The sequence below is a fragment of the Dipteris shenzhenensis genome, chromosome 18 (genome assembly GCF_047967505.1).
Source record: "Dipteris shenzhenensis isolate YYH24624 ecotype China chromosome 18, Dip_SZ_1.0, whole genome shotgun sequence".
Lineage (NCBI taxonomy): Eukaryota > Viridiplantae > Streptophyta > Polypodiopsida > Gleicheniales > Dipteridaceae > Dipteris > Dipteris shenzhenensis.
In genome coordinates, this window is record NC_141613.1 from 28,416,151 (window position 1) to 28,426,741 (window position 10,591).

The window sequence follows — 10,591 nt, forward strand, 5'->3', positions numbered from 1 at the left end:
TCATCTTTCTGCAAACTAACCTGCCATTGAAGTTGTACAAAAAGAGGTGTCCTCTTTTCTAGATCTATAAAGGGGGCACACATTTTCCAAATCTACATAGGGGGCACGCATTAGTAATGTTCTTCCACTTGGCCAGCTTGCTTCTTATAGGGAGCCAATGAAGAAGCACTTTCCAACTCATAAAATTGAGTTTAACATACTGAATCCTCCATTTGGATGGTGATCCAGAGTCCTACAAACTCTGTTAAACCTTCAAATTTCACCTGGAGCATTGCAATTACTCTTGTAAACATTTTGTAGAATTGATATTTCCCATTGAGAAGCATCCAACATTTCAGCCACTAATTCATTTTAACCATGCAATTGGATAGGCAGTTGTTGCCAATCACCTACATCACGGTTTGTAAAATAAATGTCTCTGGCTTTCAAGTTGAGTTTAATTATGACCTGCTCATTAGTGAGCCAGTACATTTGTTTCTCATTCTAAATGTCTTTCTAAACTACTTGGCTATTAGGATTCCTTGCTCTTCTGGATTAACACAGGCTAGAAGCTGCCCTTCCAAGTCAAGGGTGCTGGACCACCAGATGCTTTTCAAGAAAGCAACATCACCTCAAACGTAAGCGCAGCTAGTCCAGTCCAAAGGGAAGTTGAGCTCCTTTCATGCTTGCAATATCCCTGTTGACATGAACGAGCCTCAAAACTTGAGGGGAAAGTGTGGAAAAACTTTATGATGCAAGGAAGGCCACCCCACTTTCCCAAGCCATGTCTTGGGTGTGCTTCAATAATCCACTCAAGCATCTCACACCAATCCATTTGCATAGCAAAGACTGAGCTATCTTTCAACTCCATGCTGTGACATATGCCTATTGAGTACTGGAGCTTGCACTTGATCTTCTTGAGTATCCATCCAAATGTCTTAGCCCTCTATACATACTCACATATGGAGTGAGTTTGCATTTGAAATTTTCTTTGTAAGATCTCGTGACGTTTATTATGTTGTGTAGGAGTTGGCTGTAGCAAGCAACTCATTTCCATAACATGGTATCAAAGCTAAGCAATTGACAAGCTTTGGTTCCTTAAAGATCAACAACAAAAGGCCTTCTTTAAACTGAATGGTGGTGACCTAGCCAAGTAGGAAGGATATTCCACATTAAGGTGTGTTGTGTTAACTGGCAGGTAGTGCTGAAATAGGTTGAAGACTTTAGTTTACGTACAGCCATTAGTGCTAATCCATACCATAGGCACGTCCTATCCCGGCTGTGGTCCAGCAACTCCATGCTGTTGTCTCGTCCAGACCTGCCACGTCAACAGACTGAATCCATATGATTTTCTCAGGCTCCTCTCCTAGGCCTAACAATGCTGAGCCATCTCTAGAAACTAGCATGTGTTGGTTTAGTGATTACACATCGTCATGAGGTGCCTATGGTATGGATAGCTGTATGGAAATAGAGCAGCAAATTCAAGGTTACACAAGTGTAGGCAAGAATCATTGAGCCAGACAATATCACATTTAATTCGTATGCCAATATGGAAACTCTACAACAGGGTTGAGAGATTCATGCAACTATGACTAGCAATAGATAGGAGTCACATGGATGTGTCCTACACATGGCTTTCATAACTGCACTTGTCAAGATGGGACCTATAATTATAGCTTTTGCTCATAATTCACATGACAAAGGTGCTTTGAATGTTTTCCATCAGAGGAAGCTTGAGGGCTTCAAGTTGAATGAAATCACCTTTGTCTATGCTCTTGAAGTGTGTGCCAGTCCATCAGAGGAAGCTTGAGGGCTTCAAGCTGAATGAAATCACCTTTGTCTATACTCTTGAAGCATGTGCCAGTTTGGCTACTTAACAGAGGTGTAGGCAAATCATGCTGCTATATTAGATCATGGATGTCTCCAACACATGACTTTGGAAACTGCACTTGTTAAGATGGATGTGATGTGTGTTAGCATGTGCAAAGCAAGGAGATTGTTTACCATAATACCTTATCACAATGGTCTCCTGGACTGCCATAATTGTGGCTTTTGACCACAATGGGCATTGCTTGGAGGTATTGGATTGTGGGGGTTAAAGGTCACTGTGCCTTTACCCCGGTTATGTACAATACTCAAACACATATATAAATGAATGAAAAAGAAGATTAGGGTGGTTCTGCACCCACCAAAACTTGTGTGGCTCTCTGTCTCTCTCTCTCCTTCTTCCATTCTTGCTTCCGTTGAGAGCACTCTCAACTAGTATCAGAGCCCGGGTGATCTAGCTAAGCGTGCGTGAATGCTTGAAGCTCAATAGCTCTGTGGGAGGAAGGAGAAGCTTTGTGGGAAGCTTTGTGGGTGACTTTAGTGTGCAGAGACCTGTGCAGAGACCTTGGAGGAACCTTTGGAAAAGTCACTTTGGCTTTGCGAAGTGGTTTTGAGAGCCTGTTAAGTGGTTTCAAAGAAAAAGTCGTTTTTTGAGCTTTTCCCTGTTCCGTTCGATGACAGAGACTCCGTATTGACTTGTAGAGGCAACTATTGCTTGCTTTTGGTGTCCACATTACTTCAGGAGCTTGGAAACACCTTCATTCTTGAATCTGGGATCATTTCATTGGATTTCTGACTCACTGTATCAGTTTCTGCGTTTTTTGCCCGGGTGTTGGAACTCAAGTTTGGAGCAACCATTTGCAGATCTGTCAGTTCCGGTGGACTCAGGAGGTCCTAAAACTTCTATGTTGCTCATCATTTGCACTCCGATGGAGTTTACAGATAGCTCTGTTTCAAAAAACGTTTTTCAGCCCGTGTGTTGGACCCAGTGATTGAGACCACGGTTTCCAAAACCGTCTGTCCCATTGCGTTCCGGACGCCCAAAAACCCCTACCTATCAGTTCTTGCGTGATTTGGTGGAGGATTTTCAGAGTTATAGATCTCTGTGTATTCGATTTCGTCTCTCTGTTATGCATTTTTCATTCTAAGGTTTTGAAACCTTAGATTTATGCCACATGGCAGTGGATAAGTATTGATTCCCATTTCTCACTCATCGGTTGGGATTTTGGAGTTCTGGCAGAAGAGAGATATTTGCAGATTTTCTTGCTAAGTCCGATTATGCAATGGCGCCCATGTTTTGAGGCATCTCAGGTTCTATTTTCAATAGCGCTCATTACCGTGGGACTATGATTTCTTGAGCATACCTTATGCAGATCACTCTAGTTGCAGTTTGAGCAGTGTGCGCTCATTCGTGGTATGCATTGGGTTGCAATGGATGATTTATAGGCCATTTGGATGCATTGCGGTACTTGTTGGATGCGCTGATAGGCCCAAATTACCTTGTGGGATGCTATTTTTTATGGACGCTTTGCACATGGATGCTATTTTATGCTGAGGGACAGCTTTGACACATTGCAGGTGATGCACTGATAGTGCTATGCTCTCTTGGATGAGATATTATTGATGCATATGCCAGTGGACGGTGTTTATGCTTGTGTCATTTGGCACTTATTGGCATTTTCTTTTGGGCCAGATTTGCTCATATGGATGCATAGTATATGCACATGAGTCAGATGCATCTTTTTGATGCTTTGAGCTTTGAATTTTGGTGATATTTCAGTCTATTGTGGCATACACATTTGGGTGCACCTAGTATTTGGTGTGATTCTCTCTTGCAGGCACTAGCATTTGGGATTTTGTTTCATTTGCATCATGGCATCCTCTTCCACGTCTGAAAAGGAGTTTTTCAGCATTAAAAAGTTTGATGGGACAAACTTTTTTTTGTGGAAAGAACAAATAAGGGATGTGCTTATTCAAAAGAAGCAGATTAAACCCTTGGCAGGTATTGAAGCTAAGCCTGCGGATATGTCTGAGGATGATTGGAATGAGTTGGATGCATTAGCAAAGTCTACTATTAGACTTCATCTTGCAGAGTCAGTTTATTTCACAGTAGTAAATGAGCAGACTACGGAAGATTTGTGGAAGAAACTGTGTGCCACTTATGAGAAGGAAACTGCCTCTAATAAAGTTTACCTCATGAAGAGGTTGTTTGAGCTGCAAATGAAGGAAGGGGTCTCCATTGCTTCTCACTTGAATAAATTCGATATTATTTTCAGCCAGCTTCAGGCTCAGAAAATGAATTTTGATGCGGAGACTAAGGCAATATTTCTCTTATGTTCATTGCCATCCTCATGGGATACCTTCCGTATAGCTGTCAGTAACTCTGCACCTGGTGGAGTACTGAAATTTGATGATGTGGGTAGCTTGTTGGCCGAGGAGATTAGATGGAAGTCTATGGATGGCAACAAGCAGGATGCAGCCTTAAATGTGCAAAGGGGCAGATCACAGTTCAGGGGGAAGTCCCAAGAAAGAGGGAAATCACGTAGCAAATCCAGGGCACGGAACATTGAGTGTTACCATTGTGGCAAGAAGGGCCATATGAAAAAGGATTGCTACAAGCTAAAAAGAGAGCAAAAGGATAAGAAAAAGAATGCAAATTGGGATGCAGATCAAAAGGAAGAGAGTCCAAGGGAGGACAAAGGAAAAGTGAAGATCGAGGAGATCAATGCAGTCACACATGATAGTGACAATGATGTTCTCTTCATGTCTAGTTTATCTGCAGAGTTGCTTACCACTTCAGATGATGCATATTCCCAGGATTGGATTTTGGATTCTGGTGCTTCATTCCATGTTACTCCCCACAGGGAATGGTTCTCCACTTATGATAGTGAAAAGACAGGTTGTGTGCATCTTGGAAATGACTATCCATGTGACATAGTGGGAGCAAGTGACATAAAGTTTTCTTTTGCAAATGGGTCTGCATTTGTTTTGAAACATGTGAGACATGTACCTAAGCTGACCAAGAGTCTTATTTCAGTAGGTCAGCTAGATGATGCTGGTTTTCACACCACTTTTGGCTTTCAGAGTTGGAAAATTCAAAAGGGCTCTATGCTTTTGGCTAGGGGTGCCAAGTGTGGGACTTTGTATCCCTTACATGTATCAGGGGTATTTGATCATGTTGTTGCAATAACCGAGTAGCCAAGCACTTCTTTGTGGCATTGCAGGTTGGGGCACATGAGCCAGAATGGAATGAAACTCTTATGCCGTTTGGGTTATGTACCACATTTGAGTTTCTCTGATTTTGAATTTTGTGAGCATTGTCTCTATGGGAAGCAGACTAAATCAGCCCATAAAAGAAGGGGAAAGAAAGAGTTTGAAATGCTTGATTTGGTGCATTCAGACGTATGTGGTCCCATGCCTACATAGTCATTAGGCGGGGCTGAATACTATGTGACATTCATTGATGATGCAACTAGGAAAGTGTGGGCTTATGCTATAGCTCGGAAGAGTGATGTGTTCCAGGTATTTCAGAAATGGCTGGCCTTGGTTGAGAATCAGTCAGGTAGAATGCTTAAATGCCTACGGACTGACAATGGTGGAGAGTATCTCTCTCATGACTTTCAGCATTTCTGTGATACACGTGGGATTAAGAGGGAGCTCACTTCCCCTCGTACTCCAGAGCAAAATCCAGTTGTAGAAAAGATGAACCGTACCATTCAAGAAAGGTTGCAATGCATGCTTTCCAATGCAAGTCTTTCTGGTGGTTTTTGGGCTGAGGCAATGAAGACTGCAGTGCATGTGATCAATAGATCACCTAGTAAGAGTCTGGATGGAGGTATTCCTGAAGAGGCATGGAGTGGCAAGAAGCCCTCTTACTCTCATTTGCGTATATTTGGGTGTGAGGCATATGCACATGTGCCAAAAGAGCTTCGAAAGAAGCTAGATCCTAAGTCTAGGAAATGCATCTTTCTGGGTTATGGTGAAAGTGGAGAGATGGGCTATCGTCTCTGGGATCCAGAAGCAAAGAAGATCATACACAGCCATGATGTGGTCTTCAATGAGAAGAAGATGCATAAGGCACCCATGAGGGATGTGGAAATGAGGAGAATCACTTTCCAGGATGTGAATCCACCTGCATATGTTGATAGACAGCAAGCTGTCCATGCACCAAATGTGCAAGAAATGGTGCCACCAAGTACTTCCACAGGTATACAATCAAGGGTAGATGATGGATCATCTATTGGTTGAAATGATGAGCCAAATGTGGCTGATATGCAAATGGGACAGCAAGCTGAAATGCCCTTGAGAAGATCATCTAGAGTGTCTAGACCACCTGATAGGTTTGTTCCAGGGGTAGACTATGTGATGCTTATTGATTGCGGGGAGCCTTCTTACTACAAAGAGGCTATGATGCATGAGGATCAACGCAAGTGGGAGTATGCTATGCAATCAGAGATGAGTTCACTTATGAAGAATAAGACTTGGGACTTGGTTTCTTTGCCACATGGAAAGAAAGCATTGCCATGTAAATGGGTCTACAAAATGAAGGTCACAGGTGATGGTGTGCCTAGGTACAAGGCCCGTTTGGTTGCTAAAGGGTTCAAGCAAGAGAAGGGTGTGGACTTTGATGAGATATTCTCTCCGGTTGTGAAGATGACCACACTTAGATGCATGCTTGGACTAGTGGCATTAGAGGATATGGAGCTTATGCAGATGAATGTCAAGACAGCTTTCTTGCATGGGGATTTGCATGAGGAAATTTACACGGTTCAGCCGGAAGGCTTTGAAGAAAAGGGCAAAGAGCATTTAGTTTGCAAGCTGAAGAAGAGTCTCTATGGTCTTAAGCAAGCACCTAGAGAATGGTATCAGAAGTTTGATGCTTTCATTCGGTCCCAGGGTTTTAGAAGGAGTGAAATTGATCACTGCCTCTACACTAAAAGGGCTAAGGATAATAGCATGATAATCTTGGCACTATATGTGGATGATATGCTATTGGCTAGCAAGAATACTTATGAGCTAGATGCATTAAAGGCCAAGTTGCATGAGGCTTTGATATGAAGGATTTGGGACTTGCAGGTCATATTCTTGGTATGCGCATCACACGTGATCGGAGTAGGAAACTCCTTTGGCTTTCACAAAAAGAGTATGTTATAAAAGTACTGCAGCGTTTCAATATGGAGGGGGGGAAGGCAGTGAGTACTCCATTGCCTCCATATGTGAAACTGAGTCATACAGATAGTCCCAAATCAGATGAGGAAAGGGCCATGATGGCTAAGGTTCCTTATGCATCAGCAGTTGGGAGTCTTATGTATGCTATGATAGCTACTAGACCAGACATTGCATTTGCAGTGGGAGTTGTTAGCCGGTATATGGCTAATCCAGGAAAGAGGCATTGGGAGGCAGTTAAGTGCATCATGAGGTACATGAAGGGTACCAAGGAGATGTGCATCTGTTTTGGTAGAGGAGACATGCGTGTACTTGGGTACACAGATTCAGACTATGCAGGGCATGTGGATAGTAGGAGATCCACTTTTGGTTATGTGTTCACCTTTGCAGGTGGTGCAGTGTCGTGGATGTCTCGCACATAGAAGTGCATTGCTTTGTCTACCACAGAGGCTGAGTATGTTGCAGCCACAGAGGGTTGCAAGGAGGCTATATGGCTTGATCGGCTAGTGGGAGATTTGGGGATTCATACAGGTGTACCGATATTGCATAATGATTCCATGAGTGCTATTCAGCTAGCACGGAATCCGGTCTTTCATGCAAAGACCAAACACATTGAGGTCAGGTACCATTTCATCAGGGAGGTACTTGAGGACAAGCGCATAGAGCTTGTCAAGGTTCATACAGATGATAACCCTGTAGATATGCTGACGAAGAGTCTACCTAGTCAGCGGTTTGAGTATTGTCATGTATTGATGGGCATTGGATAGTATGCTCACTGGTTGTTCTCCCTTAAAGGCACATTGTCCTTTAAGTGGGAGGTTGTGGGGGTTAAAGGTCACTGTGCCTTTACCCCGGTTATGTACAATACTCAAACACATATATAAATGAATGAAAAAGAAGATTAGGGTGGTTCTGCACCCACCAAAACTTGTGTGGCTCTCTGTCTCTCTCTCTCCTTCTTCCATTCTTGCTTCCGTTGAGAGCACTCTCATTGGATAGCTTCCATCAAAGGGCAACAAGTTGATCAAGGTTATAGCAAGCACAGCCTTACAGTTGGCTGTCCATAGGGAGCAGTCTAGAGGTGACATTGCAGGAGATTACAGCAAGCACTGCCTTACAGTTGGCTGTCCATAGGGAGTAGTCTAGAGGTGAGATTGCAGGCAGCATCAAGCCTACCATCTTGTGCCTTGGACTTGGGATATTACAACAAGAGAAGAACACAAGGTGGAGCTTGGATCTGAGCAGATTTTGTAGCAAGGGAAGCTTTGTCTATGTTCTTGAAGCGTGTGCCAGTTTGGCTGCTTAACAGAGGTGTAGGCAAATCATGCTGCTACATTAGATCATGGATGTCTCGAACACATGGCTTTGGAAACTACACTTGTAAAGATGGATGGAATGTGCTTGCTGCCTTCTGTCCTAGAATAGACAGCCCTGCTTTGCTGCCTTTGTAGCTCCCAACATACCTTGGGTGCTGCAGTCTACTTGCAGACCTCTGACATGGCTTGACATATTTCACCGCTGCAAGGTACTCCTATAAAGTTGCAGTTATCTGCCAGTGATCTTTTGTGCAGTTCCTGGTTCCCACATGGTAGCTAGCATGCTGCCCATGTTGCACCCCTACCAATGCTATGAGTTTTTCCCCCATGCATGGCCACGTTGCATTCTGACCCTTTGTTGGACACCTCATCCATACTCTCCCATATGTTTCCAACAATAATAGCATGGATCTCTCAACCTTTCTATAAGGCTCCTATGCTAGCACTGAGAACACAGACAAAGGTTACCTTGTATGGCTTCACACCTTTAGCCTACTTTTGAACAAATAGTTGTAGGGCTTCCTTGTTGAACCCGTTCTGAGCAAACGTTGAAGTTATGGTATTCCATGAGACCACATTTCACACAGGCATCACTGCAAACACAGATCTAGAATCATCTAGACTCCCACATTTGTATGGGGACCACTCACAATTCCTCCATACTTGCCCAAATCTGATTTCGTATCCCTCACCCAATGGATCTCATCATACAAGCTTTCAAGAAGACAAAAGCCATCATTCCTCACAAGCTCACTCTTATGGTGCGCATCTAACCTAGGTGTGGGAAAGCCCCCCCTCATTCCTAGCCCCTCTTCTGCAAGCTTGAAACCATACAAAGTCAACACACCATATAGCTCGTTGCACATATACCTAGAACAAGAACACCCAAGATGTTGATATGGCATGTTAGTAATTTTAAAACTAATACCTAAATGAAAATTACTATATACTAAATGCAAAGTTCTATATCCCAAACTCAAATTGCTACATGCTATATACAAAATACTGTGTGCAAAATACAAAATCATACATTCCTAAAAGCAAACTACCATGTGCAAAATGCAAAGTGCTATGTTCTATATCCCAAACTTAAATAATTCATACTATATGCAAAATACTAAGTGCAAAATACAAAATGATATGAACCCAAGGAAAGACACGTTCCTTGGTCTTATAAATTTTGGAGAGGAAATGTGCCAACTCTCCCCCCACACGAATGTGTGGTTAAGTTTATTTGTTTATGTGTTGGATAAAAAGTGCTATGTGCTAAATGCAAAAATGCTAGTTGCTCAATGGTATATGCTAATTCTAAATGAAAAATTCTATGTATGAAAGTAAGAGTGCTATATCTCAAATTCAAATTGCCACCAAATATACACAAAGTGATAAATGAAAACTGCTATATCCCAAATTCAAATAGCTACAAAATATATGCTAAACACAAACTCTTATGTGCAAAAAGAAAGAGCTATTTACCATGTTCTATATTCGAAATGCTATATGCTACATTCAAAATTCCTATATGCTATATTCAAATTGGTATCAACATAAACTAGAGACGTTATAAATTTTGAGTGAAAAATATAAAGTGTTAACAACCTTGATATTTTGTTTGCAGATTATTCGAACTAGTGAATTTCAAGTCATTTTTAATGCTCTCATCCACAACGAGAAAATAAAGTAGGTGCTTCTACTTCAACATATAATTTACTTTACAAATATGAAAAGGTCTGTTATTGAAAGGAGAGAATGTGCTTCCTACATTAGCATAGAAACAAGAAAAGACAATTACAACCGAGTTTCTCTTCATGGCTATTCATCAATAAATTTCTAAAAGAATGGAACCAAATCACTTCTCAATATATTTCGAAGATGCAATATTGTGTATATTGTGGTAGAATAGAATTTAACACAGGTTCTTTTACAAAGTTAAAATCAGTAATATCACTACTAGAATCAAGTATAACACCATATGACTTATCTAATACGTTCATAAGTTTGCATGTAGAAAATGGCCTAGGACATAAATAAAAAATGGCTTATAAAGCATGCATAGATAGTCCATTCAAAAAGTTGTACTCGGTTCCCTATGATCCAGACTATTTACAGAATGTATTAGGTGCGGACATATTTCAAATGCAAATGCTTTCTATAATCGATATGTCCCTAAACGTTTTCAAAGGTATTACATCTTTAGCAATAGGTATACTACAAAGGAGATCGATGTTGGATAATCCACTAATATGTTGGAATCACCAACAAAGATTTTGTAGTAACTCAACAAACTTACTATTATCAACAAA